This window comes from Capra hircus, chromosome 2 (assembly GCF_001704415.2).
Source record: "Capra hircus breed San Clemente chromosome 2, ASM170441v1, whole genome shotgun sequence".
NCBI lineage: Eukaryota > Metazoa > Chordata > Mammalia > Artiodactyla > Bovidae > Capra > Capra hircus.
In genome coordinates this window covers 16,445,086-16,464,553 of record NC_030809.1, presented here as the reverse complement: position 1 = coordinate 16,464,553, position 19,468 = coordinate 16,445,086, and the positions used below count along the sequence as shown (strand labels likewise).

At 45.3% G+C, this 19,468-nt stretch overlaps 1 long non-coding RNA gene across 9 annotated transcripts; it reads right to left on the bottom strand.

Moving 5' to 3' along the window:
* LOC102176474 lies at positions 5,286–11,922 on the bottom strand. 9 transcript variants are annotated; one of them, XR_309817.3, is made up of 5 exons: positions 11,621–11,916; positions 11,113–11,222; positions 8,334–8,475; positions 7,194–7,390; positions 5,286–5,773 (listed from the first exon to the last, which is right to left on the bottom strand). It is a non-coding gene; the product is annotated as an uncharacterized LOC102176474 (long non-coding RNA). The 9 variants fall into 9 exon arrangements; XR_001297078.2 differs by having other exon boundaries at positions 5,286–6,331; positions 11,113–11,219; XR_309816.3 differs by having other exon boundaries at positions 11,113–11,219.

Below are 19,468 nucleotides of genomic sequence, written 5' to 3'. Positions count from 1 at the left end.
TTCACTGCCAAGGGCCTGGGTTCAATCCCTGGTGAGGAAACTGGGATCCCACAAGCCAGATGGCGTGGCCAGAGAAATAAATAAAAATAAATAAAGCACCGTTTTCTGTGATGTCACACACCCTCTACCATGGCCCTCTAACAAGCTCTGCCTGAAACTCAATGAGGCTCTCAGGTTCCCTCAAACCAGATCCTCTGCCTTCACTCTCTCCCTTGGTCACCAAGCTGGAAATCCAGGAGGCATCCGTGCCTCTGTCTGCTGTCCCCACACCTCCAGATGTCGCCCTCCCCAGTTGGCCCCTTCCCTCCATCTTTTCTGCCTCGGTCCAGGCTGATGCCACTGCAGGGTCTCCTGGCTGGTCTCCTTGCCTCCCTCACCCTGGCCCTGGCCCTGGCCTCATCCCAGTCCATCCTGTACCACTTCATGAGGGCAGCAAGCAACCTCCTTGGCCAGGACCTGACCCTGCCTGCCTCTCCAGCCTGACCTCTCTCCACAGCCCCTTCTAAGATGGGGACACTGTCGAAATGAACTGTTGGTGAGTAAGCAGGGTCATAACATAATAGCCCCAAATGTTTACTAATGGTTGCTAAGAAACTGCAAAGTGAAAAAAGCAAAATGCAAAAGTGATCTATTGCTTACCTATCATGTACAGAAGGGGAACTAGAAATTACACACATGTGCAAAAAGAAATACGGTAATAAATGCAGATAAACCAGAAACCAGTGAGATTGCTTACTTGCAGAAGGGACAGGGTATGAAGAACCAGGGACCAGGGAGAAGGCGTAGGGGAAATGACACATCTCTGTGTATCTCTGTGTAGTTCCGACTTTGTTGTTACTTTTGGGCCATGCTGTGTGGCCTGTGGGATCTTGGTTCCCTGACCATGGATGGAGCCCGCACTCCCTAAGATGGAAGTAAACTGCGAGACCACCAGGGAAGTTCCAATTCCGATTCTTAGAATCACTACTGTGTTGCAAAAATTAAACAAAATTTTAATCAACAGGCAATTGGGAATAGGGGAGTGGAGACGACCCAAAGTGGAATATAAACAGGAACAAAGGAGCCCAGCTGTGCAACAGTGGAGGCCATCACGACACTGAGGACACTGGGGGACCCTCAGCTGAGCGACTGCAGAAAAGAGCATTTGACCATCTACTCTGGGGAAAAGCAGAACAGTATGCATGCTGAGTAGCAGGTTTGTTTTTCACAGAGCGGAGTTAAAAATTCAGAAACTGCTTATGTGTATTCTAGCACTAAGCAAGTAAGTAAATACATGGTGACTAATAAAAGCCAGATTTCTCACTGTCAAAAAAACAAGTTAGAAATAAGGAAGAAGGGGCTTCCCTGGTGGTACAGTAGATAAAGAATCCACCTGCCAAGGTAGAGGATACAGGTTCGATCCCTGGTCCGGGAACTAAGATCTTGCATGCTTAGGAGCAGCTAAGCCCATGTGCCACAACCATTGTGCCCAAGCTCTAGAGCCCTCGAGCCACTACCTCCAAGCCCACACACTGCTACTGCTGAAGCCCACGTACCTGGAGCTGTGTGCTTCACAAGGGAAGCCACCACAGCAAGAAGCCCTCGCACCACAATGAAGAGCCCCTGCTGAAAGCAACAAGAGGAAGCCAAGCAAAGCAATGAAGACCCAGCAGAGCCAAATAAAAAGAGGAAAGAAGGAATGAGGGTAGTCTACAGTGAACACCATGGTGGTGCCCTGGAACTGGGGGCACCAATGCGAACTCATGGTTTTCAGAAATACATATTGGTGAGATAGAGAAATAGCTCTGGATGAGAATGTGTGTGCATATATGCTTCCTAACTCTGACCACTGAGATGGCTTGAAACTCATATTGCCCAACACCAGTGAACTCACCCAGCTCCTAGATCTTGGTGTCTAAAGCTATTCTCCAATAACAGGCACCAAGACTCCTTGGAGAAATGGCTACTTCCAGGGCTGTGGCAAGGAAAGTACAAGATGAGCCTTCAACATCTGATGGGGTCAGAAGGGAAGGAAGAGCTCAGAGAATAATGGGGGACATACTGGGACATGTCAATAGACACAAGGAGGCAACCCGAATGTCCTGTCCCCATGCCAAACCAGGGACAATACAACAGATGAAATACTGATAGTAATGGATGATAATCCATAGAATAAGAGCCTACAGAATAAAATAAGAATCTATGAATCCATATCAATATAAATATTTGAATGAGTGAAGAAATAAATAAATAAAGGCAGCAGAATTCCCTGGCAGTCCAGTGGTTAGGACTCCACGCTTTCACTATGAGGGCCCAGGTTCAATCCCTGGTCAGGGAACTAAGAGTCCCACAAGCCGAGTGGTGTGGCCAAAAATAATAATAATAATAATAAAGTAAAAAATAAAATAAAGGAGGGTGGAGGAAAAATCCTTTCTCATAATAGATTCTAACCCATAAATGTAAAATGAGAAAAACTGAAAACCACCACTTGGCAAATACCGTGGTAATAACGGTGTCAGCACACTAAAAAGCAGAGACAGCACTCTGCCAACAAAGGTCCATCTCGTCAACGCTACGGTTTTCCCAGTGGTCATGTATGGATGTGAGAGTTGGACTATAAAGAAAGCTGAGCGCTGAAGAACTGATGCTTTTGAACCGTACTGTTGGAGAAGACTCTTGAGAGTCCCTTGGACTGCAAGGAGATCCAACCAGTCCATCCTAAAGGAGATCAGTCCTGAGTGTTCATTGGAAGGACTGACACTGAAGCTGAAACTCCAATACTTTGGCCACCTGATGCGAAGAGCTGACTCATTGGAAAAGACCCTGATGCTGGGAGGGATTGGGGGCAGGAGGAGAAGGGGACGACAGAGGATGAGATGGTTGGATGGCATCACCGACTCAATGGACATGAGTTTGAGTAAATTCTGGGAGTTGGTGATGGACAGGGAGGCCTGGCATGCTGTGGTCCATGGGGTCACAGAGAGTAAGACACAAGTGATCGACTGAACTGAACTGAACTGTGTCAGGCAAGAATTAGTGACAGATGCTAAGGTGAGTTGTGGGGGCAGGGGGGGAAGTAGGATAAGAAATAGGATATTTAGAGAGTTGCAAAGTCTCTCTCTATAATTAAAAATGAGTAATTTAATTTCAAAATATCAATTTATTTATTCAGCCATGCCAGGTCTTAGTTGCGGTATGTGGGATCTAGTTCCCTGACCATGGGTCAAACTCAGGCCCCTGCTTTGGGAACGTGGAGTCTTAACCACTAGACCATTAGGGAAGTCCCTAAGCAAGTGATTTATAATGAAGAAACCTGACAGAAATCATCTTAACCTAAGATGACCCATGTGAACATGGCCTGGAAAGGGGCAGATGGACGACACATGCCTCCTGATAGGATGCGCTGAGAAGCACAGAACATCTGGGGGGTAAGAACATCGCCTGAGTGAAGACAGAACAAGGAGTGATGAGGCAGACCAGGTGGAGGTGGTCACTCTAAGACCGGTCAGGGGGGGCTTCTCTCAAGCGGCAACACTTAAGCTCTGATCCAAGTGTCAGAGCTGGAGAGAAGCACTCCAGGCAGCAGGAACAGCCATGTCAAAAGACTCAAGGCGGAGAAGGAGGGCAAATATCTGGTGTGCCGTGGGGAGTGAAGTGGGGATCAGAGAGACAGGAGAGCCCCTATTACATGGGGCTCTGTGGTCCCATGTTAGGTGAGAAGTTTGGGGGATTCTTCCTTAGATTTTTTTTATTGTAAAATACACACAACAAAGTTTACCGTCTTAATTTTCTTCAGTGCACAGTTTGATGTTATGAAATACGTTCATAATATTACACAATTATCACCACCATCTATCCCTAGAACTCTTTTCATCTTATAAAGCTGAAACTCTATACCCATGAAACAAAAACTCCCCAGCCTCCCTCCCCATAGACCTGGCAATAACTGTTCAACTTCCTGCTTCTATGATTTCTGACTAAGCATCTGGAATAAGTAAAATCATGCTGGGTTTTTTTTTTTTTTTCAGTCAGGTTTATTTCACTTAGCATAATGTTCTCAGGTTTATCAATTTATAGCATGCATCAGAATTTTCTTCCTTTTTTAAGGATGACTAATATTCCATTGTATGTATAAACCACATTTTGCTTATCCATCAATCCATTGAGAGACATTTGGATTTTAGTTATTGTGAACATGGGTGTACAAACAACTCTTAGAGACCACGCCTTCCCTGGAGGAGGAAACGGCAATCCACTCCAGTACTCCTGCTTGGGAAATCCCACGGACAGAGAAGCCCGACAGGCTAGAGCCCATGGGGTAACAAAAGAGTTGGGCACGACTTAGCAGCTAAACCACAACAACGAGCAGTGAATGAGCTTAGAAGATCCTACACCAGAGCCCCTGGCACTGGGAACGCAGAGTCTTAGCCACAGGACCACCAGGGACGTTCTCCATGGTCATGTCTAATTTCGGTGGAAGGAGCCAGTGCCAACAAAAATCCCAGAAATACAGAAAGGTAGAGGGTGGAGGAAAGCCCTAAAGAGGCAGGGGATGGAGACTGGGGTGCAGTGAGGGGTGGAGATCAGTCAGGGGCAGGAGGAAGGCACCTTAGGAGGGGAGGAGGCTGCAGATCCACGAAGAGTGTACAGGTGACAGGAGGGGAGGGGTTCTAGCATGGCTTTATTTAGTAGGTGATGTTACCAAACAAGAGTGAGAGAATGGTCTGGCTTTGGGGGAGAAGAGGGGGTCATGAAGACAAGAGAAATGGAAGACTTCTGGAGAGCACTGATGGCCCAGCCAAGACTGGAGCCATGGGTTAGATCTGTCCTAAAGCCTCCATCCCCCTTTGCTCCGCGGTGACTGTCCAGCTGAGTTTCTCCTCCTTAGTGGCCAGGACCTCCGCTGGGAGGCTGTCCTGAGGGTCACTGATGCCATCTGCCTCTCCTTCCCTGGACGACGGGGTGGTTCTCTGGCCTTCTAAGAGCCTAGCAGAATGGAAGAGGAATCCCACCCCTGGAAATCAACCTTGTGGCTCATGTGATGCCCAGAGAATTTACTCTGGTGAAGGCCCATCAGTGCACACCTGGCCTGAGCCCCTCGGTCAGTTTGGTATGTCTGTCTTCCTATGGGACAGGGCTGCACAAGGTGTCTAAACATTCTATTCTTCCAGCTGACTCCCTGGTTCACATCCCTGGTTCACAAGCACCTTTAAGGAAAGTATGGCTGCCTTTAGGGCAGAGGTTTATAAATTTGAATAGTCTAAGTGCTAGAAAGGCAAAGTATAGAAGAAAATAAACCACCAGGATATAATCAAATGTTATTTTTATATCTTATAAGGTACAAATACAATGCCAGAGATTGCACTTTAAATTTGACATTGAAAAAAAATGTAATTTGGAAACAGAAATAACTGTTCAAAGTTCCATAATTTATTACTCTTCAGCTTTGAAATTCAAAATCTGACATTCCTTTCTTACTCCACAAGATGTCAGTCAACATCAGGCTGTGGACCTTGCATTGCAACACACAGCAGAGAATTCATCCTTGAATCTTTTAACTGGGAGCCACATTTAGGTTTTCTTTAGTTTCACAGCAGAGAATAGCTGCTTACAAACATAAGTACTTCCAAACATGGACAGAATCTCTGCACAATGGTGTTTATATTTAGGGTAACCATTCCCAAGATGTCTGTAGAATTCAGGAATCTCAACATCGTGGTATTTGGCTTTCAGTGTAGTATTGCACTGCAGTTCACTAACTTCCATTTGTAGCTCTTCATTCACATTATGAGTCCTAATTGAGAAAGGGGAACGGAACAGTATTAGTTCATTCTCATAAAGTGTGAAATCGGAGAACCTTTTTTGGAATTTAGTCTTCAACTCTTTAATTTGAGGGATGTAGTGCAGGCCATCATTTTCATTTTCGGAAACTAACTCCAGCACAGGAAAGTGGGCCAGGCTGTTCTGTGCCAAATGAGTCTCCCAAAGACCCAATTTCACCAGGAATGAGTCAGCTGAATTATACAGCTGTGCCAGCACCTGTGCATGCCTTTCTAGAGAAATAGCCAGCATGGTTAGGTGTGTCACAACGACAACCAAAAAGGCGAAGTCTCGGACCCAATCTCTGCTCGTGAGCTGAGGCACAGATTCTCCTCCAGAGGACATGAAAAACTCAATGTCTTCCACCAGTTCCAAAAACTGCCTTAGGACTACATCACGACTCAGCCACTTCAGTCCCGTGGAGCAGAACATGCTTCCATGTTGGGCATCCAACTCATCGAATAAAGCACGGAACTCTCTGTGGTCCGAGCCATGGGAGCGGGACCAGGCTGTGGTATAATGCTGGGAAAGACTGAAAGCAGCAGCAGAAGAAGGTGACAGAGGATAAAATGGTTAAACAGCATCACCGACTCAGCGGGCATGAATTTGAGCAAACTCTGGGAGATATGAAGAACAGGGAAGCCTGGTACGCTGCAGTCCATACCAGGATCTTCCCTTGTGGCTCAGCTGGTAAAGAATCCACCTGCAATGTGACCTTCCTCTTCCTCTCAGCCTTCGTCGTCATCCTCATGATCCTGATCATTTTCCTCCACCCCCAGGGAAAGGCTCATCTCCCCTTGGCCCGTGTAGGACACAAGGTTTCTTTTCTAGAATCTAAATGAAAACCCACCTAATCAATTACTACTGCACAGACTTGCTGAGAATGAAAATAACAAACTCATCTTTGGGAGTAACCGCTCGTAAGTCTGACTATATATACACATCTAAGACAAAAAAATTCACTGTCATTTCAAACTTTTATTTTGAAATAATTAAAAATGTACTGCCACTGTATTTTAATACCAATGCTGAGAATTACTGCTCTGGAAGCAATACCATTTAAAATGTTACACAGATCCCATTAGGATAAAAGAATCACTGAGAGTCAAATCTAGGGGACAATTAACCTGCTTGGTTTACAAGCACAAAGAGAGAAACAAATAATATACAATATTCAAAGATAAAACTCTGAATCTGGTCATGTGGAGAGAAGAAGCCTAATGTCCACTGGGACCCCTCAAACCAAGTCTGGGGAATCGGCCAGGGGTGCCAAGGGTGGTGTTTCCACAGAGGCCCTCCAAGAGCCATGTACCATGGCACTGTAGTCACCAGCAGGGACGCCCCAAGAAGGGTCTGTTTACCTCCCTCATACTGATCCATCTCACAGTTTTTACCTTCATCCTCCCCAGAGTTCTCAGCCCTCTTCTCACGGTCCTCGAGCTTGACAATCCCCCTGTCTTTTGGAAACTTGGCCCCTTCCTGCGTGGTGATATTAACTTCTCAGCAAATGGCTCCGAGAAACTTTTTTTTTTCTTATTTTATTTCCTGGAGCAGTAGTGATCTTCCTACTATTCTTCTGAAGGACAACAACCTGGAGGAGGAAAGTGAAAAAGTGAAAGTGAGAGTCGAGTCCAACTCTTTGCAACCCCATGGACTGTCCATGGAATTCTCCAGGCCAGAATACTGGAGTGGGTAGCCTTTTCCTTCTCCAAGGGATCTTCCTGACCCAGGAATCGAACCAGGGTCTCCTGCATTGCAGGTGGATTCTTTACCAACTGAGCTAGAGAAGAGCAACAATAAAGAGATATCTCCCCTGTGGCCAGGAGGTGGCAGTCACACTGCACAGTCAGTAAGTGCAAAGTCTGCTCAGGCCCACATGTTAGCGTCCATGCTGATTTCTCCAGGATGAATTTCTCAGTAAAAGAGCTCCCAGCCCCAGGATCACCTGGCATGCTTATCTAAGAAATAAAAAGGGGAAAAAAATTCTTGGGACTTCACTTAAAACTTTCAAATCAGAATCTCTACAGGAAAGGATCTAGGTTTCTAAAACCTATGCAAGATACCACCTAAGAAAACACACCAAATCAACTACTAAGTGGCTCCACGTGCCTGTGGAGTCCCAAATCTCGGCACACTAGTAAAACACTAAAGGGGGGCTTCCTTGGTGGCTCAGCAGTGAAGAATCCACTTGCAATGCAGGAGATGCAGGTTCCATCTCTTAGTTGGCAAGATCCTCTGGAGTACTCCAGTATTCTTGCCTGGAGAAGCCCACGGACAGAGAAGCCTGGAGGCGTACAGTCCAACCGTAGGGTTGCAAAGAGTCAGACATGCTGAGCTCTGCAAAACACCACAAGAGAGGGCCCCACACTGGCACCTGAAACATACACAAGAATGAGAGCCAGACCCCCGAAGTTGGACCTCGTGCTTCCCAATTACACCATCAATCCCCATCCAGAGCCACTAAAAATTGGGCATGGTATTACAAAACTCAATGACTAAAGATGAAAATTTTAGAACACTCACTGAAGACTCACCATATACAAAAATGAAGAACTATGGGCAGTAGATGACCTTGTGAAAACACAGCCATAGGTCAGATATCTGCATGCCAAGGAGAGGTGCGGCAGAAGCAACCAAACTGCCAGCAACTTGATCTTTGCTGTCTGGCCTCCTGAACTGTAAGAAAGTAAATTTTGGGGTTTTTTTCAGCTATCCATACATCTGTGATATCATGGCAGACCCAGCAAAACATAAAACATAACTGATTACACATACAGATCTCAACCCACATCACAGGAAGAGATGAGTAACTACAATATGATGTGATTAGCATTACCGGTTCTGAACAAAATTTATAGGCATAAGATGAAGGACCAGTTCACTGGCCATAGGAATGACATGGGATCAGGGAAAGCATGTGAAAGGGACCATATGCTGCACCAATCAAAGGAAACTGTCACAGGCAACACATTTTAAAGAGGAACAACCACGGGTTGCCAGTGTGAACAGTCTACAATCATACCACGTGCATGACAGTTTAAGAAAAGTATAATGTGACTACTCCTATTTTCCTCTGAGCTAATACAATCTGGGTTTCAGAACAAAAAGCACTCATCAGGAAATGTTTTGGCTCTGACTGGTATAGAGAGTTAATGCACCACATTGTGGACACCACAGAACAGTAGTTGCTCTCCTATCTTTGTCCACTTAACTACGTCACACCAAGCTCCGTCTGTGAAAGGATTAAATGACCATCTCAATTCCAAACAAGAGTTACTAACTTGATACCTGGGAGATGCAAAGCATGTATGGCTCATGGGCTACTACATGGTACTCAGTACACCTGGGCATTTCTGTCCCCCATGAGCAGAAATAATCTTTAATAAGCTTTAGCTATCTTTGCTTGAAAGCTTGTATATGACCAGTGTATTACAGTTTCAATTACATAATAAATTTCATATAAACCAATAAAGTTAATCCAAAAAGTTACTGAATCTATGAAAACAAATTTGAATGCTTTGGACACACTTGATAATGCTTAAAAACTGCAGTCAAATTAGGTGTGGGTGAGCAACCATAAAAGAATGGAAAAAACTGTAAAAATGTAGATGTAGGAGTTGGTATTCAAATTGCTTTCTTGGGTTGTTTTGTCAGTTTTATTTTGCCTTAAAGAAACAAATTTTAAAGACAAGGCCTTGCAGAAGATACACTCTGCATATACTTTACACAGAGAAGGTAAGCTCCTGCAACAGTGAGTCAAAGACAAGGCCTCAGTCCCACATCAAAAGACTAACAAATGAATACACATTTTTTTTAAAGACTTTTTTATGTGGACCATTTTAAAGTATTTATTGAACTTGTTAAAACATTGTTTCTTTTTTTTTTAGTGTTTTGGTTTTTTGGGGCATAAGGCATATGGGATCATCTCACCAACCAGGGCTCAAACCTGCACCCCCTGTATTAACCACTGGACTGCCAGGGAAATCTCCTGAGTACACATTTAATGTGTTTTCAATTACAGTCAAAGGTGTGTATGGATAATTTACCTTTTTTTTCTGAAGTATTGATATTACCATACAATATCATGTTAGTTTCAGGTGTACAACACAGTGCCTGCTGTGTTTACTTGCTCAGTCATGTCCAACTCTTTGCAGCCCCATGGACTGTAGCCCACTAGGCAAGAATACTAGAGTAGGTTGCCATGCCCTCCTCCAGGGGATATTCCCAAGCCAGGGATCGAACCCAGATCTCCTGCATTGTAGGCTGATTCTTTACCATCTGAGTACAATGCAGTGATTTCATATTTTTACAGATTACACACCATATGAAGTTATTACAATATTATTAACTATATTCCCTGTACTGTACCCCTGTGACTTTCTTATTTTATAACTATTAGTTTCTACCTCTTAATCCCATTCACCTATTTCAACCATTCCCCTGCCCCCTGGATAATTTACTTTCCATTCACTAACCCTATTCAGTCTACCTAACAAGCACTGTGAGGATGAAATGAGATAGTATATCAAGTCCTAACACAGTGGCTGCACAGAGGAGGCATTCAATATTCTTTAGCTGTGTACCCAGTCACCCACCTCAATTCTTCTAAACCCAACTTAACCTATCTATGTTCAAATATTAATGAAGAGGCTCCCTTGTGGCTCAACTAGTAAAGATTTCACCTGCAATGCAGGAGACCTGGGCTCAATCCCTGGGTTGGGCAGATCCCCTGGAGAAGGGAAAGGCGACCCACTTCAGTATTCTGGCCTGGAGAATTCCACGGACTGTATAGTCCATGGCGTCACAAGGAGTTGGACACAACTGAGCGACTTTCACCCAGCCAGAAGCAGAACATTCTAGGGATCTAAATACCTGCCAAAAGGATAAATATGGAAATATTATGTTTGGTGGGCATGCAAACTAATGAAATTTAAGGAAGCAATTTTAAGAATAAAGAAACTTTCAAACCAGTATCTCTAGGTAATCACTATCATTTTTCAAACAAAGAATACTTTTACCAAATAAACTACACTTAGTCACAATGCATCATCCATTTTACATAACACTGATGCTCAGTTTGCTAACATTTTGTTTAGAATTTTTGCATCTATGCTCCTAAGAGTGGTCTCCAATTTAAAAAAAAATGATTTTGTTAGATTTTGGTATGGAGTTTACAGTGGGCTTGTGAAACTAGTTGGAAGTGCTCATAAAACCACTTTTTAAATTAAATAGTGCAATTTAAGTGCTTTACTCTGGATTTTGACTGTTGAAATAAATGTTAGTTACTCTGCTCCACACTGTACATATAGATACCTCATCTCTACTGCCACTCTCCTTATCTTCTGACATCTCATCCTCCCCATCTTCTTTCTCCTTTGGGGAAAGACTCATTTTCTTCAGTTTCACCTTCATCTGTGTTCCTGCTTAAAACGGACAAGACTATCAGGCATATCACAGGGCCTTCAACATTTCATGCTATGTACCTCTTGCCTCTAATATTTGCCTTGTTTCCATTTGGAATAAATCTGTTAGGCTTCACCCTAGTTATTTTCATTCGGAATCTTTTACTCACACCAGCTAATATCAAACTGGATTGCAAAGATTACTTTTGGTATATGTTTGTAGGTTAGGTCTCCCAAACTTTCTCTCCTTCGCCATCTATAAACGGAAACTCCTCAAGATAAAAAAGGAATTCCTCCCCTTTCCTCTCATTCTGCTCCCTTCACCACACGTTTTCAGACAACTTGGATGTTCTTAAAAATTTGTAACTTCATTACCGACTGCTCAAATGGAAGCCCTCACAGCGGAACAAAATCAGTACCTACAATTCGAGTGCCTTTAACTCTCAGACTGAGCACTCATTGTCCAGGACCCTTAACCATCACTTCCAAAATTAACCCGCACAGGGTAGTCACAGAAGCGTTCTCCTCGCCTTAAAACGACCGCCCGTGTGGGGCCGTGCCCACTGAGCCCAGAGGGCTTCCAGGCGCGGCCAGCTGGGACTGCACGTCCCCCGAAGAGGCTGCCGCACACCGCAGCTGCAGACGAGCCGAGAAAACGCTCCCAGCCACCACTCCACACTCCATACCCTGGCGGCAGACAGACCGGAAGAGAATGGCGCCCTCGTAGCTAGGCCTTGCCCAATCAGAGCCCGTGCTACCTTTAGGCCCCTCCCCGGCCGCCCTGGGAGGGGCGGGCGGCTAGCAAGACTGGGGGTGGGGTCACCAGCCGGGGGGCAGCGCGTAGTGCGGGTGCGCCCAGGGGGCTATTTGGTCTTGGCGGACCCCTTACACAGGTCCGTCGGTCACCCGGCGTGAGTTCGAAGTTGCCGCCGCCGCCGTCGCCGTTGCGGGCGGCAGGGCGTGGGGTAAGCGGAGTAGAGTAGGCGAAGGTTCCCATACTTGCGGGGACCTGGCGGGCGGTCACAAGCTAGGCACTTACTATTGGTGGAGCTGTGGAAAGCAAACACGGGTCATAGAAACAGCCACTCTTTGCAGGCTGGTGAGCCAGGGGAGGTTCCAGGAGCTCACGTCCGTTAATCCGGTTAGGCAGCCACCTAGTCACTGCGGCGTGGTCGTATTATCCGCCATTTTCAAGCCTAGAAGGAGGCAGGGGCCTAACGCGAGACGGAGTGGAGACCCCCAGACTGGCAGTTGGCCTCTTGACCCTGGAGAATTTCCCCTCGCTGCCCACCAGCGTCTGAAGCTGCCCTCAAAGCAGTTAGGGACAGTACTATAACCGAAAGTGGGGTTCTGCTTGCTGCCCAAAAGCCAATGAAGAGGCAAGGTTGGTGGAAAGAAAACCTTGCTTTATTTTGGATGCTGGCAAGCCTGGGAGGAAGAGGAGGAGGCAGATACCCATTCAAAGGCTGACCGCCGCCCCCCTCCAGCCCCCCAGCACAGCACCGCACCCCACCCCCTCCCACCTCTCCGGGCACCTGCCTCTCACCACCCCCACTAGCCCCGCAAGCAGTCAGGGGGCAGTAGGTTTTATAGACAAAGAGAGGCTTACATAGAAACAGAGACAGTCATCTTCGAGTTGGTTGTTGGTCTGACCGTGCTCATCTTCAGTGTTTTAAGTAGTCTTTAGTTCCAGGGTCAGTCTGTTGCTGTTTGAGTGAAACCAGTTCTTGAAATTGTGGCAGCTTATATTCTCTTCGGAGAAGGCAATGGCACCCCACTCCAGTACTCCTGCCTGGAAAATCCCATGGACGGAGAAGCCTGGAAGGCTGCGGTCCATGGGGTCGCTGAGGGTCCGACAGGACTGAGCGACTTCACTTTCACTTTTCACTTTCATGCATTGGAGAAGGAAATGGCAACCCACTCCAGTGTTCATGCCTGGAGAATCCCAGGAACGGGGGAGCCTGGTGGGCTGCTGTCTATGGGGTCACACAGAGTCGGACACGACTGAAGTGACTTAGCAGCAGCATATTCTCCTGGGTTCCCTTACCCTACTGCTCTCCACCCGGGTGCCCTCTCCCAATAAAATCTCTTGCTTTGTCAGCACGTGTCTCCTCGAACAATTCATTTCTGAGTGTTAGACAAGAGCCCAGTTTTGGGCCCTGGAAGGGGTCCTCCTTCCTGCAACAAATGGCGACTCTGGTGGGATTCTTCTTCGCTGAGACTTACATCCTGACCACTCAGGGTACTCAGGGGCCAGCTTGCCTGTGAATAGACCAGACCCACCGGCCACAACTGGGACCCTTTTGTCCCTGGTCTTCTCCTGAGGTGGACAACTGGCCAGAGTGCCCCGACCGGTAAGAAACAAGAGACTTTATTGAGCTCTTTCCCCTTCCCTCTCTCTTTCCTCTCCTTAACCCTTCCTATCCTTCCCTGTTTTTCTAGTCCCACGGTCCTGGATGCAGGAATCTGGTCGAAGGGCCCTCAGCCTGAGCTGAGGATTGGAGACTGATCACCTCCTCTTGGCAGAGAACTCGAATTCTGGTTCTGGTCTGGTCTGATTTCTGTAAGGGCTGAGTGCCAGTCCTCCCTTCTCTGGAGGCCCAGGGAAAAGTCCCATAACGCCTGGGTATCTGTAGGTGGCCGGAGACGTCTGTAAGGCCACCCCTTTTACCCCCCCCTCCCACCTCCTCCCCCTTCTTCTTTCAACCTGGCTTCCTTTCCTCCCTTGAAATCTTTGATGTTAGTTCTTGGATTCTTGTTTTTAAGGGCTTCCCTGGTGGTGCAGAGGTTAAAACATTTGCCTGCAAAGTGGGAGACCTGGGTTTGATCCCTGGGTCGGGAAGATCTGCTGGAGAAGGAAATGGCAACCCACTCCAGTATTCTTGCCTGGAGAATCCCATGGACGGAGGAGCTTGGTGGGCTAGAGTCCACAGGTCGCAAAGAGTCGGACACGACTGAGCGACTTCACTTTCACTTTCTTTCACTTTCATATCATGGGCACCATGTAGTTAACTTCCTCCACCTGGTGGGCGGGTTTCAGTATTTATAAGATGGCTCACAAGATGTGGCTCAAGTATTAATCCCTTGAGAAGGAGCTAAAGGTCCTTGACTTTGCTTAATGACTAAACTATTATTATTTGGTCTCTTTGACTGTTTTCCTTTGTTTCTGCATTTTCTGACTTTTCTGATTAAAATTATTCTTTGTCTAAAGTTTTTCCACAGATGAAAGACAGGCAGAGGACATGGAGGGCAAGGACCATAGCATTCTGCTCTGTTTCAGTAATGATCACAGCTAAAACATTAATACCTGTATGTGTGCCAGGCACTGTACTGGTTGCTTTTCATATAGTTTATCATGGGCTTTTCAAAACAAATCTGTGACTCAGAATCTTCAGTTCAGTCTCTCAGTCGTGTCCAGCTCTTTGCGACCCCATGAACCGCAGCACATCAGGCTTCCCTGTCCATCACCAACTCCTGGAGTCCACCCAGACCCATGTCCATTGAGTCAGTGATGCCATCCAACCATCTTATCCTCTGTCATCCCCTTCTCCTCCTGCCATCAATCTTTCCCAGCATCAGGGTCTTTTCAAATGAATCAGCTCTTCACATCAGATGGCCAAAGTATTGGAGTTGGTTTCATTTTACATTTAGGGAAATTGAGGCACACAGAAGTTAAGGAATTCATCCAAGGCCATTGATTTACATCCTCAGTTGCTTAATATGATCTCCTAGTTTCTTTAAGCCATTTTAATATGTGCTTTGTCAATAGTCATTTGCACCATTAGGCCCTGTAGTTCAGTTCAGTTCAGTTGCTCAGTCGTGTCCGACTCTTTGCGACCCCATGAATCGCAGCACGCCAGGCCTCCCTGTCCATCACCATCTCCCGGAGTTCACTCAGACGCAGGTCCATCGAGTCCGTGATGCCATCCAGCCATCTCATCCTCAGTCGTCCCCTTCTCCTCCTGCCCCCAATCCCTCCCAGCATCAGAGTCTTTTCCAATGAGTCAACTCTTCTCATGAGGTGGCCAAAGTACTGGAGTTTCAGCTTTAGCATCATTCCTTCCAAAGAAATCCCAGGGTTGATCTCCTTCAGAATGGACTGGTTGGATCTCCTTGCAGTCCAAGGGACTCTCAAGAGTCTTCTCCAACACCACAGTTCAAAAGCATCAGTTCTTCGGTGCTCAGCCTTCTTCACAGTTCAACTCTCACATCCATACATGACCACAGGAAAAACCATAGCCTTGACTAGACGGACCTTAGTCAGCAAAGTAATGTCTCTGCTTTTGAATATGCTATCTAGGTTGCTCATAACTTTCCTTCCAAGGAGTAAGTGTCTTTTAATTTCATGGCTGCAGTCACCATCTGCAGTGATTTTGGAGCCCCACAAAATAAAGTCTGACACTGTTTCCACTGTTTCCCCATCTATTTCCCATGAAGTGATGGGACTGGATGCCATAATCTTCATTTTCTGAATGTTGAGCTTTAAGCCAACTTTTTCACTCTCCTCTTTTACTTTCATCAAGAGGCTTTTTAGCTCCTCTTCACTTTCTGCCATAAGGGTGGTGTCATCTGCATATCTGAGGTGATTGATATTTCTCCCGGCAATCTTGATTCCAGCTTGTGTTTCTTCCATTCCAGCATTTCTCATGATGTACTCTGCATATAAGTTAAATAAGCAGGATGACAGTAGTAGTAATGGATCAAAATTTTAGGAATTATACCCACAGCGGGATTTAAAAAAGAGAATCTTGAGTCATGTGTGTGTTTTGGGAAGTGAGAAAGCATGGCCCTGGATAAGGGACCCTGCCCTTGTCCTAGCTTCAGAAAGTCCCAAATTAGGGGAAAAAGAAGAGTAAGAAAGACTTGCCTACATATTTTAGATTTGGTACGTGACTTAGTGACTAAACAACAACAACAACTTGACTGAAGATAGTAAAAGAATGTTGACCAATAGTACTTATCTCTGAAATGCAAGGTGTTTCAAGTAAATCAAGGTCAAACTAACAGACTAAAGGAAGAAAATACTGTATTATTTTAGATAAACCGTATGTGTGAAAATGTAAGACAAACATTTGGGAGCAAAAAATTAAGCATTCTTATTAAAATCCATGATCAATTCAGTTCAGTTGCTCAGTCGTGTCCAACTCTTTGCGACCCCATAGACTGCAGCACAGCAGGCTTCCCTGTCCATCACCAACTCCCCAAGCTTACTCAGACTCATGTCCATCGAGTCAGTAATGCCATCCAACCATCTCATCCTCTGTCATCCCTTCTCCTCCCGCCTTCAATCTTTCCCAGCATCAGGGTCTTTTCCAAGGAGTCAATTCTTCGCATCAGGTGGCCAAAGTATTGGAATTTCAACTTCAGCATCAGTCCTTCCAATTAATATTCAGGACTGATTTCCTTTAGGATGGACTGGTTGGATCCCCTTGCAGTACAAGGGACTCTCAAGAGTCTTCTCCAACACCACAGTTCAAAAGCATCAATTCTTCAGCGCTCAGCTTTCTTTATAGTACAACTCTTACATCCATACATGACTACTGGAAAAACCATAGCTTTGACTAGACGGACCTTTGTTGACAAAGTAATGTCTCTGCTTTTCAATATGCTGTCTAGGTTGGTCATAGCTTTTCTTCCAAGGAGCAACTGTCTTGATTTCATGGCTTCGGTCACCATCTGCAGTGATTTTGGAGCCCCGAAAAAACAGTCTCTCACTATTTCGTTTCCCCATTTATTTGCCATGAAGTGCTGGGACTGGATCCCATGATCTTAGGTTTCTGAATGTTGAGTTTTAAGCCAACTTTTTCACTCTCCTCTTTCACTTTCATCAAGAGGCTTTTTAGTTCCTCTTCACTTTCTGCCATAAGGGTGGTGTCATCTGCATAAGAACTTGGGATGTAGGTGTCACTCAAGACACAGCAAAATTATGACAGGGCAAAAAAATTATGACGGATTTAGTGGATGCACTTAGCTTGCATAAAAAATTTTAAATATAAGGAACAAATTGGGAAACAAATACTTGTTACATAATAAAAATTGAGTATCAGAATATGACAAAACTATGGGCTTCCCAGGAGGCTCAGTGGTAAAGAATCTGCCTGCCAAGCAGGAGACGCTGGTTTGATACCTGGGTCAGGAAGATTCCCCTGGAGAAGGAAATGGCAAACCTATTCAGTATTTCTGCCTGGGAAGTCCCATGGACAGAGGATCCTGGCAGGTTACAGTCCATGGGGTCACAAAGAGTTGGATACAACTGAGCAACTAAACAACAACAGATGAAAAACTATAATAAGAAAAAGGCAAGGAAATAATGGGCAAAGGATATGAAAAGTAGCTTTCAGAAAAAATGTAGGTAGCATAAAAAGAATGAAGAGGTACAACCACCAGGAAAACATCATTTAAAACAATTATACGCTACCATTTTATCCATCAAATTAACAGAAATTAAAATGTCAACAAGTGTTAAGGATTGTGGGAAAACTGGTGAGAAGGTAAGTTGTTACTGTAAGAGGAGGAAAAATATCTACCTATCAAAAGTTTTAGCTAGGACCCTGTAACAAAAGGCAGATTAACAAGGTAAAATACAGATTTATTTAAGTTTGATGTGGCCAGGAGCCTTCATAATGAAATGACCTGAAGAATTGGTTAAACCTGAGTGTTTCGCTATGTTTGATGAAGAGTGGAGGGTGTGACCAAATGTGATAGGATGGAAAGGAGTGTAAGTGTGTCACTAGCGGAAACGGCAAGGCCTCTTCAGATTCTTCTTGGTGTTCCTCAGTCTTGGAGAAAACATACTCCTTCCCTCTGGGCAGAGGGAGGGCACCTCTCACATGAGAGTTTTATGACCTGCCTCAGGGGAAGGTCAGGGAGTCCTTTCTGCACCTGCTGATTTTCCAGTGCAGTTGGCTTAAAATATTCAGCATGCCAAGGTGCTTATTTTGGGGTAGACTATCCTGAATCCCTTCATTACAAACACCTGGAGAAAATTTTGGCGATTTCCTGTTGAGGTAAAAATTCTCCTTCCTTAAATTTAGGAATTCCATTTTTCTCACCTAGAGATAAGGGATCACACTGAGGAAAACACAAAGTGTGCCTTTATTGCAAGTTTAAAATTTATTATGGGGAATTCCCTGGTGGTCCAGTGACTAAGACTCCGTCCTCCCAATGCAGATGGCCTAGGTTTGATTCCTGATCAGGGAACAAGATCCTACATGCCACAACTTAAGAGTCCATATGCTGCAACTAAGACCAGGCGCAGCCAAATACATTTTTCAAACAAAGTCTTATGGACATTTTCAAACATACATTATTAAGTAGAATATATAATGAATCCCCTTTTACCCATCACCTCAACCACTTCAATACTTTTGCCACTCTTTTCAGCTGCTCCCTGTCGCACTTTTTTCCTCTCCTTTTTAAAATTTTTTTGGCTTGAGTATTTTAATATGGATTCCAGGCATCCTATTATTTCACCTATAAACACTTTATTAAATATTGCTACATGCTGTCAAGATTACTCCAGTATTCTTGCCTGGGAAATCCCATGGACAGAGGAGCCTGGGGGTGCTGCAGTCTGAGGTCACAAAGAGTTGGACACGACTAAGCAACTGAACGACAATAGCAATATCTAGTCTGTGTTCAGTTTTTTGTCTCAGGAGTGCCTTTCTACCATTGGCATGTTTGAATTAGGATTCAAACATTTCCACTCATTACATTTGGTTGATATGTCTTGTCTTACTCTGTAATAGAAACTCCCTTCCATTTTATCTTTGGGTCTTCGTTGCTGCACGTGGGGGCTACTCTTCATTGCCGTGCACGGGCTTCTCCTTGAGGCGGCTTCTCCTGCTGTGGCGCACACGCTCTGGGCGTGCGGGCTTCAGTAGTTGGGCCCAGGCCTAGTCGCTCCATGGTATCTGCAATCCTCCTGGACCAGGGATCAAACCCATGTTTTCCTGCACTGGCAGGCAGATTCCTATCCACTATGCCACCAGGGAAGTCCCAGAAACTCCCTTTTAAATACCATTTATTTGTTGAAGAAACCAAGGCTTCTTCAAATTTTTACAGAATTTATCCTTATACTGGATTTGGCCTGCATCGTTGAGGTGTCTTAAGCAGACTCCACCATCCTCAGCAGTCTCGTAGACTGCCAGTTAGATCTGCAGGCTTTCTTTCCGCTTCGGTGGGGTGAGGGGGAGGAGTTGGTTTTGTGGGGGGTTTTTTGTTTTGCCAAGACTTAGGGTTGGTATACTTCTTTTTTATCCCTCTAG